This window comes from Callospermophilus lateralis, unplaced genomic scaffold, assembly GCF_048772815.1.
Source record: "Callospermophilus lateralis isolate mCalLat2 unplaced genomic scaffold, mCalLat2.hap1 Scaffold_488, whole genome shotgun sequence".
NCBI lineage: Eukaryota > Metazoa > Chordata > Mammalia > Rodentia > Sciuridae > Callospermophilus > Callospermophilus lateralis.
Genome location: NW_027514429.1, coordinates 269,299 through 280,384, shown reverse-complemented (window position 1 = coordinate 280,384; position 11,086 = coordinate 269,299).

Here is an 11,086-nt window from a genome sequence, read left to right as displayed (position 1 = left end):
GTTCTGAGTTTTAGAATATCTGAAACAAGGTTCCCAGAGATTCCAAATTTTTGGGAGTACTTAGAAAACACCACTGTCTGAGTCTTGTCTTTTAGGGATCAGTTTAAAAAAGCTACCAGTGAGTCCCTCTAAAATCTGGAACAAGACAGGGATGCCCTCTCTCACCACTTCTATTCAATATAGTTCTCGAAACACTGGCCAGAGCAATTAGACAGACGAAAGAAATTAAAGGCATAAAAATAGGAAAAGAAGAACTTAAATTATCACTGTTTGCGGATGATATGATCCTATACCTAGAAGACACAAAAGGGTCTACAAAGAAACTACTAGAGCTAATAAATGAATTCAGCAAAGTGGCTGGATATAAAATCAACACGCATAAATCAAAGGCATTCCTGTATATCAGCGACAAATCGTCTGAACTGGAAATGAGGACATCTACCCCATTCACAGTATCCTCAAAAAAAATAAAATACTTGGGAATCAACCTAACAAAAGAGGTGAAAGATTTATACAATGAAAACTACAGAACCCTAAAGAGAAAAATAGAAGAAGATCTCAGAAGATGGAAAAATATACCCTGTTCATGGATAGGCAGAATTAACACCATCAAAATGGCAATATTACCAAAAGTTCTCTATAGGTTCAATGCAATGCCAATCAAAATCCCAACGGCATTTCTTGTAGAAATAGATAAAGCAATCATGAAATTCATATGGAAAAATAAAAGACCCAGAATAGCAAAAGCAATTCTAAGCAGGAAGTGTGAATCAGGAGGTGTAGCGATACCAGATTTCAAACTGTACTACAAAGCAATAGTAACAAAAACAGCATGGTACTGGTACCAAAACAGGCGGGTGGACCAATGGTATAGAATAGAGGACACAGAAACCAATCCACAAAATTACAACTATCTTATATTCGATAAAGGGGCTAAAAGCATGCAATGGAGGAAGGATAGCATCTTCAACAAATGGTGCTGGGAAAACTGGAAATCCATATGCAATAAAATGAAACTGAATCCCCTCCTCTCGCCATGCACAAAAGTTAACTCAAAATGGATCAAGGACCTTGATATCAAATCAGAGACTATGCGTCTGATAGATGAAAAGGTTGGCTCCGATCTACATATTGTGGGGTCGGGCTCCAAATTCCTTAATAGGACACCCATAGCACAAGAGTTAAAAACAAGAATCAACAAATGGGACTTACTTAAACTAAAAAGTTTTTTCTCAGCAAGAGAAACAATAAGAGAGGTAAATAGGGAGCCTACATCATGGGAACAAATTTTTACTCCTCACACTTCAGATAGAGCTCTAATATCCAGAGTATACAAAGAACTCAAAAAATTAAAAAATAAGAAAACAAATAACCCAATCAACAAATGGGCCAAAGACCTGAACAGACACTTCTCAGAGGAGGACATACAATCAATCAACAAGTACATGAAAAAATGCTCACCATCTCTGGCAGTCAGAGAAATGCAAATCAAAACCACCCTAAGATACCATCTCACTCCAGTAAGATTGGCAGCCATTATGAAGTCGAACAATAACAAGTGCTGGCGAGGGTGTGGGGAAAAGGGTACTCTTATACATTGCTGGTGGGACTGCAAAATGGTGAGGCCAATATGGAAAGCAGTATGGAGATTCCTGGGAAAGCTGGGAATGGAACCACCATTTGACCCAGCTATTGCCCTTCTCGGACTATTCCCTGAAGACCTCAAAAGAGCGTACTACAGGGATACTGCCACATCGATGTTCATAGCAGCACAATTCACAATAGCTAGACTGTGGAACCAACCCCGATGCCCCTCAATAGATGAATGGATAAAAAAAATGTGGCATTTATACACAATGGAGTACTACACAGCACTAAGAAATGACAAAATCATGGAATTTGCAGGGAAAAGGATGGCACTAGAGCAGATTATGCTAAGTGAAGCTAGCCAATCCCTAAAAAACAAATGCCAAATGTCTTCTTTGATATAATGAGAGCAACCAAGAACAGAGCAGGGAGGAAGAGCAGGAGGAAAAGATTAACATTAAGCAGAGTCATGAAGTGGGAGGGAAAGGGAGAGAAAAGGGAAATTGCTTGGAAATGGAAGGAGACCCTCATTGTTATACAGAATTACATATAAGAGTTTGTGAGGGGAATGGGAAAAAAATAAGAAGAGAAATGAATTACAGTAGATGGGGTAGAGAGAGAAGATGGGAGGGGAGGGGAGGGGGGATAGTAGAGGATAGGAAAGGTAGCAGAATACAACAGTTACTATTATGGTATTATGTAAAAATGTGGATGTGTAACCGATGTGATTCTGAAATCTTTGTAATGTTTTGAATAAAAAAAAATAAAATAAAATCCAGTTGGGAAACCAACAAAAAAAAAAAAGCTACCAGTGAGTAGCTTCTGAAGGGATGGACTAATTGGATTCTTTGCAGCTGGAAGGCATTTTCTGATATACATTTTATCTAAAAGGTACTTTATTTGTTTCTTTTTAATAGATACTGTAAATAAATGTACAATAAAAATAGATGTGTGGCAATATATTTAGCAAAAGGATTCCAAAATTTTTACATATATACCCAAAGTTATTATTACTGGATTGTATGATATTTTTTTTACCGAGAAATATGATTTATATATTTTTTAATTTATTTAAATACTGGAGATTAACCCCAGGCACGTTACCAGTGTGCTACATACCCAATCTCCAACACTTTTACTTATTTATTTATTTTTGAGGGAGGGTCTTACTGCGTTTCTTAGGACCTTGCCAAGTTCTTGAGACTGGTCTTTAACTTGAGAATAAATCCCTAGTTTTCTACCTCTTATTCTTCTAAGCCACTGGGAGTATAGGCATGTACGACTTTGCACTGCTACCTCAAGTTATTACTAGTGGATTATGTGGCATTTTTATTTTGGTCTTTTAAAGAACCTTAACACTTTCATAAAAATATATTTATTAAATTTACATTGTCACCAAAATTTTTACATATTTGTGTACCCTTGAATCCCTATAAATTATGAGACATTTGCTTGGTTTTGTATGGTTTGGTGCTGGGCATTGAACCCAGAGGTGCATACCACTGAGATACATCCACATTCTTTTTTATGTTATATTTTGAGAAAGGCTCTCATTAAGTTGATTGTAGCCTTGTTATGTTATTGAGGCTATCTTTGTACTAACAATTCTCCTGTGTCATTTCCCATAGCTTGTATAATTTCAGGTATATTTCACCACACATGACAATTTTAGATTTTTATAATAGCCATTTCAACAGCACTGCATAGGCTGAATAAAATCTAATTGATTAATGCATTAAATCTCTGAGGCAACTTTATGTGAAGTAGCCAGTGTAGGAGTGTTATGTACAGATTAGCAAGGATTGTGGAATGTGATAGACATTATTATTGAAAGTACATATATGGGGCTGTGGATGTGGCTCAAATTGTAGTACACTTGCCTGGCATGCGTGTGGCCGGGATTCTATTCTCAGCACCAAATAAAAACAAAGATGTTGTGTCCACCAAACAGTAAAAAATAAAAATAATAAAATTTTCTCTCTCTCTCTCTCTAAAAAAATAAATTACATATATGAAGGCAGGAATTGATATGAACATACTTCATATACAAACAGAGGTATGAAAAATTGTTCTATATGTGTAATAAGAATTGCGATGCATTCCACTGTCATGTATTTTAAAAAATAAAACAACAAAATATCTTTATATGTATTGCTGAGAATCAAACTCAGTGCTTTGCACATTCTAGCAAAGTACTCTACCACTGAGACACAACTCCAGCTCATGTCCCCAGCTTTCTATACTCTCTTTGTAGTAATCAGAAACAACTTTAAAAATTAAAATTGCATTTATATCACTTTTCCTAGTACAGTAATATTTTACTAACTAAACTTATTCTTAGTATTTTTAAAAAATAATCTAATGGATGATTGTTATTCTTCCAGAGATTATTTTATCACTCCTTTAGGGCTTGGTGAAGGGTCTTTTTTTATTTTTCAGAATATAGAAGTCTTCTATTATCAAATGGGTCCATGATAACTGTGTTGAAAATAGTAATTCTAAATGTTCACACAATCCACACATTTCCAAGACTATAGGGGAAAAGGAAAGACAATATTCACAACCAAGAAACCGTTTCCCATAGAAGCATAGTATCAGTGTCCAACATTGAGTGTAATCCAGATCTTTCAGGGGTAAGGTTGTTTAAGAACCACAACCATAGGTTTTTGGGATCCTCTAAAGTACACTGAATGGCTTTAAATAACTTACTCTTTTTCAAAATAAAATTTCTGCTACCTACTGAAAAAATAAAGCAATATGAATGAGAAAGGTGAATGAGATTTAAGTTCTGTGGAAGTACTCAGGTTGACCTTTAATTATAGTTTATAAATAGTCAAATAAGAAGGGCCTTAGAGTTGTCTCAACTTTTCCAACACATGATAGGGAATACTTAGATAAACTGACATGAAATAATGAAAATGCATTTCAGGGACGTGATATCACAGAAAATTTCAGGGTAGAATGTTGGAAATGTGGGAAAAATATATTCATATACATATGCATTTCTATAGAAAAAATAAGTGATAAGTACATGAGTATGAGGGTAAATTCAGTGTGACTCATGCATTGTAGGTTGAAGGTAATGATAAAGTAGTAACTGAGGAGATCCAGAACTCTATAATACTGGGAGACATTAATAGCAATTTAGAAAAAAAATATATAGTTAAATCCCTTTAGATTTACATTTGTCCTCTGTTCTTCTTATGAATTTGAATCTGTCAAATGAGATTATGTGGGTATGGTTCTCTCTGAATTTATGTTTTCTTTTGTTTTTACGATATTGTCAGCTATGTCATGTAAAGCCCTGTCTTAAACTCACTTTGGGGGCTCTTTTACCTCCTGTTCTGGACTGCAGAGCAGAGACTCACCTCACTCATTCTGTGCAATAAATTGGCTTGTCAATCTTTGCAAACAATGGTTGGAAGAACAAGCATATTGGAGTGTCTTTCATATCCTATAATATGGTTGCCAGACCCTGTGGGTTAATGGGTACTTGCTATGTTTGAAAAATCTTCCTTATGAGAAGGACTTATCTATATATATATATTTTTTATTTTGGAAGCCCCATAAACACAGAAGAGAAGCATTCATGGTCACAAACAAAGGAATGCCTGAAGCCATTAGATATGATAAAATACAAAAATAAGTAAATAAATAAATAAATAAATAAATAAATAAATAAATAAATCGTCTCCTAGAGCTTTTAGAGGTAAAAAGTTTATTTCTGTTTTGTGTAAGAAAACTAAAATTTCTCTTTGGCTGACAATATTTTGATGTTTTAAACTTGCTTTTAATTTCTACCTGTGTTTTGAATTCACCTTTGCCTGGCTATCCCTTACCAGATAACAACCCTCTCTAAAACATTACTGGTGCCTCATAAATTCTAGCTCCTGCTGACCGAAAAACAATTCTCTTTAAATCTCAGTGGAAACTTATTAATTCTAATGTCTGGAGCTGAATTTATTTTCCACCTTGAAATGTAGCCATGTAGATCCTTAACCTGCTCTTTGCTTTTGTATTATAATTGTAAAAATCTTGTTAGCTCTAAGTACCTTAGACACCCACCTCCTTTGTAACTTTCTGTACTGTAAAAACTTTTTCCTGAAGATCAGGGGAATAATCTATAGCATGGAATCTTGTAAGAGACAGTCCTGGGCAGCTTTTGAGTACACAATACAATTTTGATTTAATTTGATTTAAAATTTGAGTTGCTGGTCTTTTGTATTTTGGTTTAAAATTAACCTTTTTTTTTAACTTTACTGTAAATAAAACCAAAGAACACAACAAAACTCCTGTAAATGAGCCAGGTGCATAAAAATAGTCATTTTTTACTGAAAGCACAGTATTCATTATAGAAATGATATAAGCTTAAAAATTAAAATATATCTCAAATATCAAGTGAGTTTAGGAGTTAGAATTTTTTTTTCAGAATATTGGTAGTAAAATAGGACAAAAGAGAAAAAGTGAAGCATAAATATATTAAGTAATATGCAAAAAAATCACCAAAATATTTATTACAAAAAAAATCATATCTACAGAAATGGTTCAAAAGAAGCAATCTTTTTGTCAGGAATAAACATTTGGACAGGAATGGGAGTTTTGGTTCTTTGTTTAAGTAGTTTTACTCCTAGTGAATAATCTTTACACTATTTCTTCATTTTACTGGTTAGAAATAATTATAATTTATATATCTGTGAAAAAGGTACTGAATGCAGAAAAATATTATTGCTCATGTTTAAATCACCTCCATTATTTGATCTTTCCCTTTTTAAAGCAAAAATCTGCACAAAACCATCTATTAATAAATATCTCTATCTCTGAATATTAGCAGCAACTGAGTTATAAAATTTGCTATTATCACTTGTCTCTTCATGTACTTAAAGACTATGAATTTGCTACTTAGCACTTAGGTATAATTCTCTATAATGTTCTCTAGTTATTTATGTCTCTATGCCAAGTTTTATACCAAGCTCTTAATATGTGCCTTAATTACTCTGTAGCAATGTAGGATTTATGTCTTAATTGTGACACTTTGTTCCCAGAACTGTGTCTAAAGCGAAATATGCAAAAAATGATTATCGAGGAAAAAAAATCTATCTAATATTATATTTTATTTTATATTTATTTATATATTTATGTATACATTTTTTTATTATTTAGAAACACCCTTTGGTCTGAAACTAAAGTGATACTAGTGTAGTTTATCTTGAATTGGTTGTGAGAATCAAACAAACAAGACTTTTGTCTGTGTTGCCTGGTGATTTCTGCAACCTCAGGAACATAGTGAATAATAGCAGAAATAAATAAGTAACTCTTTAGTTTGAGGCAGAACCACCAAACTAGATGATGTTTTTCTTCTGCTTTCTATCTTGATTATTAGAAATTACATGGAACACTTTTGGAATTCTGTTTTGTTAGTTCTTCTGAAAAAATCAATGAAAGTAAAAAATAATGCAGGAAAGATAAATAATTAATTTCAAACAATGAAATAAATTTTAAGAAATTCATTAAAATAATGAAAATTTCTTAAAATAAATAACTAATTTCAAATCACCAAAATTTCTGAAAAGTTAGAAAAGTTAAAACCTTTAGAAATATTCTAAGGCAATTTCTCTTTTGCTCAGAACAGTAGACTACATCTCCAACTCATTGTTCTCTAGAATTGGACTGTGTGCAAATATAAAAAAAAAAGTGCTAAGATGCCCCAAATGGCTTATAAGTTTTAAAATCCTGAAAGGAGCTCAAATCTGTCATTTTTCTACCTTACAAAATACAAAATCTTAAGTTTGTATACTTAACAAACATTTGCAGAAGTGTAATTCAAAATGACCTAAAAAAATGAAAAATATCATTGAAGGACTGACCCACTGAACATGAGGGACTTATAATATTGAATTCCTTATATTAAATGTCTTTTTATCATTGTCAAAAATTTCCATGTTTATATTATCAACATGTTAATCAAAATTTTATGCATTTAATAACAAATATCTAATTTCCTATTGTATTCAGTCTTTTAAAAAATTAGTAGTAATTAGTATTAATAATTTAATTCTCATACTTGTTAAAGTATGAAATATATACTTTAAAAGCTATGGCTATAGCAAGTGAAAAATGCAGTCTAAATTCCTTTTAAGATTGGGAGCCATCTCATCAAAAAGGCATGAAAAGTTAACTTCTGTTTCATTATAAATTACTGTGATTTGTAAACTTGCTCAAAATGCCTGCCAGTGCCTTGAACTCACCCATGTCTTGTTTTCCCTGATGAGATAACAACCCTCCCTGAAACTTTAGTGATGACCCATAAATTCTGGCTTTGCCTGACCAAATAAATACTCACTCTGAAACTTTAGTGGTGCATCATAAATTTTGATGTTGTGATCTATTTACTCCCTAAGAGCTAAACCATTTAGACCATTAACCTACTATGTGTCTTTGTATTATGCTTGTGAAAATCCTGTTATTTGTGTAAGCTCTCAAGTCACCCCCCTTTTGTAACTTTTTGTGCTATAAAACTACAATCCTATGGAAGTGGAGTGCTGTCTTCTTTTCCCATGGATTTCAGGAGAGACTGTTATGTTCAAATATGGGACCCCCAAAAGACCACTTGAGACCAATATTGATGTAACCACCAAAGAGGTGTTTATTGCAATCTAGCTCAGTCCTCCACACTCACAGAAATGGGTGGCTTAAAGGCCCTTAGCCCAGGGTTTGCAGCAGTTTTATAACTCTTTGGGGAAGGCAGGAACCCCACATACATCATAGCATCTCTTAGTAAATCATCACAAACCTTTGAAAAATCATAAACAACACTAAAACATGATTAGCACATTCTCTGGTGGGAACAAGTTGGTTTAGCATGATTGGTTAGTACAAGATGGGGATTCAGTTGAACAGATTGGCTTAGGCCATAAGGGGAGTATATGCAGAACTATATGGTTTCCCAAAATCTTATCAACCACCATAAACTACTGGAAGTGTCATTTGAAATGCCAGAAATTTTCCCTGTCTCATGCTGATTGGTGGCTCCAACTAGCCTGACTGAGTCAAGGAAACCAAGCACAGCAGATCTCTTATTTGTAGATAAAAAACACAGCAGGGTGGGTATGAGCCTAGGAGTGCTCTGTGTTTCCCAAGGACAAGAGTCATGCCATCTTTCTTGGACAGTCTTTGCTCTGAGGTAGAGGCTGGTTTCTCACCTTGTACCTTATTTTTAATGTATTTTTTAGATGTAGCTGGACACAATATCTTTATTTCACTTATTTATTTTTATATGGTACTGAGGATTGATATCAGGATCTTGCACATGGGAGGTGAGAACTCCACTGCTGAGCCACAATCCAAGCCCCTTATGTGTTGTTTTTGTTGGGCATTTTTACTTTAGGGGTTTTCTTCCCAGTTTAAATTTCAATCTATCACCTAAAAAGAACAGAGATCAATAAATAAATAAATAAAATTTGATAATTATTGTCATTATTTTATATTAATTCCTGAATAATATATGAGCATATATAATTCATAAACTGAAATGACTTTATATGTAAGTTTAAATGAAAATGTTCTGTTGGTTGGGTTAGTTCCCACTAATGGGAAAACAACCTTGCCTTAAAATAACAGCAGCCTGAGACTCTGCGGTACATTTCTCAGATAAAAAAAAAAAAAAAAAAAAAAAACAAACAAACAAAAAAAAAAAACAGCACTCAACGACATGAGATTCTAGCCCTTATTCATGCCTGGATTGGATAATATTCTCTGTCACTCAAAAAAAGGGCTCATTTTTCTCAGATTCAATGTTCATGTTCTGAAGCCACTTCCAATTAAAAGCATTTTGTTGGAACAGTCCAATCTTGTGTCATCAGGGAGGAGGAGGGTGGGCTTTCACTTCTTATCTCCTGATTTCTCCATTTTTGCCATCTGTAGTCTCACACTTCAGAGTCACAGGTTGTTCTGCTGTGCAGGAACTGAGGATCCCAAGTAGCCCTACTCCTGAGAACCAAGAAATGGTGAGTGTGCATTGGCTTAGCAAGGAAAAGGAAGGCTGGGGGAGGAATACTATTGGAACCACAAGACTGGCTGTGTTGAAAACAGGAGCTAGCACATTGGGACTCCCGGCAGTCTCTGGAGTCTACAGGCTTAACTCCTTCACTTGGCCACTATGTCCTCAGTCCTACTGGCCAACCAGGTGGGGAACATGTCAGTGGCAGAGACTCTTTGCTGCCGTCCTTATGCTCAAAGAACATCCTCAGAATCTGCATAAAATACTATGTGACAGGTATGTTCCTGCAGCCCAGTGTCTTACGAGATACTGGAGATTGACAGGTGGAATAATTATCAAGATCAAATTTCCAAGGTCCATTTTCCTGAAGGAAAGGAGCTGTCATTTTGGGGTACCTGAATTCCTTTTTAGCTAGCTAATTTTCATTTTGACATTCTTTTATTTTTACTTTCTTCATTATTATTATTTTGTTAAAGTTAGGCGAACTCAGGGATACTGTACTACTTAGCCATATCCTTGGTAGTGGAGCCAGAATTACAGATAGTTAGTTAGTGTAGTTAGGTAAATTGGGTCTATTACCCAGTAAAATCAAGAATAAACACCATATTGAGGATGGAGTCCAGGATAAGGGGAATTGAAAATGTACCCAAGGTCCTGAGCCCATCCCAAGGAAATTTTAAAGAAGAAGCTCACACAAACATGGAGATGCTAATCCAAAAGCCCTTCCTGCCAAGATTTCTCCTTCAGCCCACCTTTCCTCCCCACATTGCGTCTTCCCACCTACATTCCAACACTGCAAGAAAACAGAACAAACAACAGCAATGTGACAGGAATGCAGGATAGCTGAAGGAAGACCTTAGCTATAAAAAAGCTAAAAAGACCTTAGTTTAAAAAAAATTGCTTTCATGGATTCTACCTCTTTGGTCCCCTTTTTCTTCTGGGGAGAAGTCTTTTCTACTGTCCTCTAATAAATCTTCTACTTTCCACTCCAAATTTGCCTTGGCACACTTCTCTGGTGTTATACTTCAGCATTGGGGAAGCAAGGACTCTTCACCAGTAAACAGCCCAAACAGGTTTAAATTTATTTTGAGAAAGGTCCTAGCTAAGTTGCTGAGATTATTTTTGTTATGGTTTGATTTTTCTAGAATTTGCTATTGCAATAAAGCATACTGTTTTTATGTACATATGTATTGATAAGAGGATCTTATTTATATTGTGATTCTTTATTATTGTAATATTATATTTTCACAATATGTATGAATAGTAGGCCAATGTAAGATCTTTTTTTTGCTCTTATAATTGAAAAGGTTTTTGGCTAAAGTTACATATAACTTTGTAGATTAATTTTAAAAATGTATGCTTTGGTTTCTTCATTTAAAGTAAAGCTTGATGATTTTTTTTTATTATTACATTATTGTTGAATTTAATAGTCAGGTTTATTTTGAAATAACCATAAAACATGAAATATAATTTGCTCCCCTTCAGTATCCAGTAGTTCCCCTT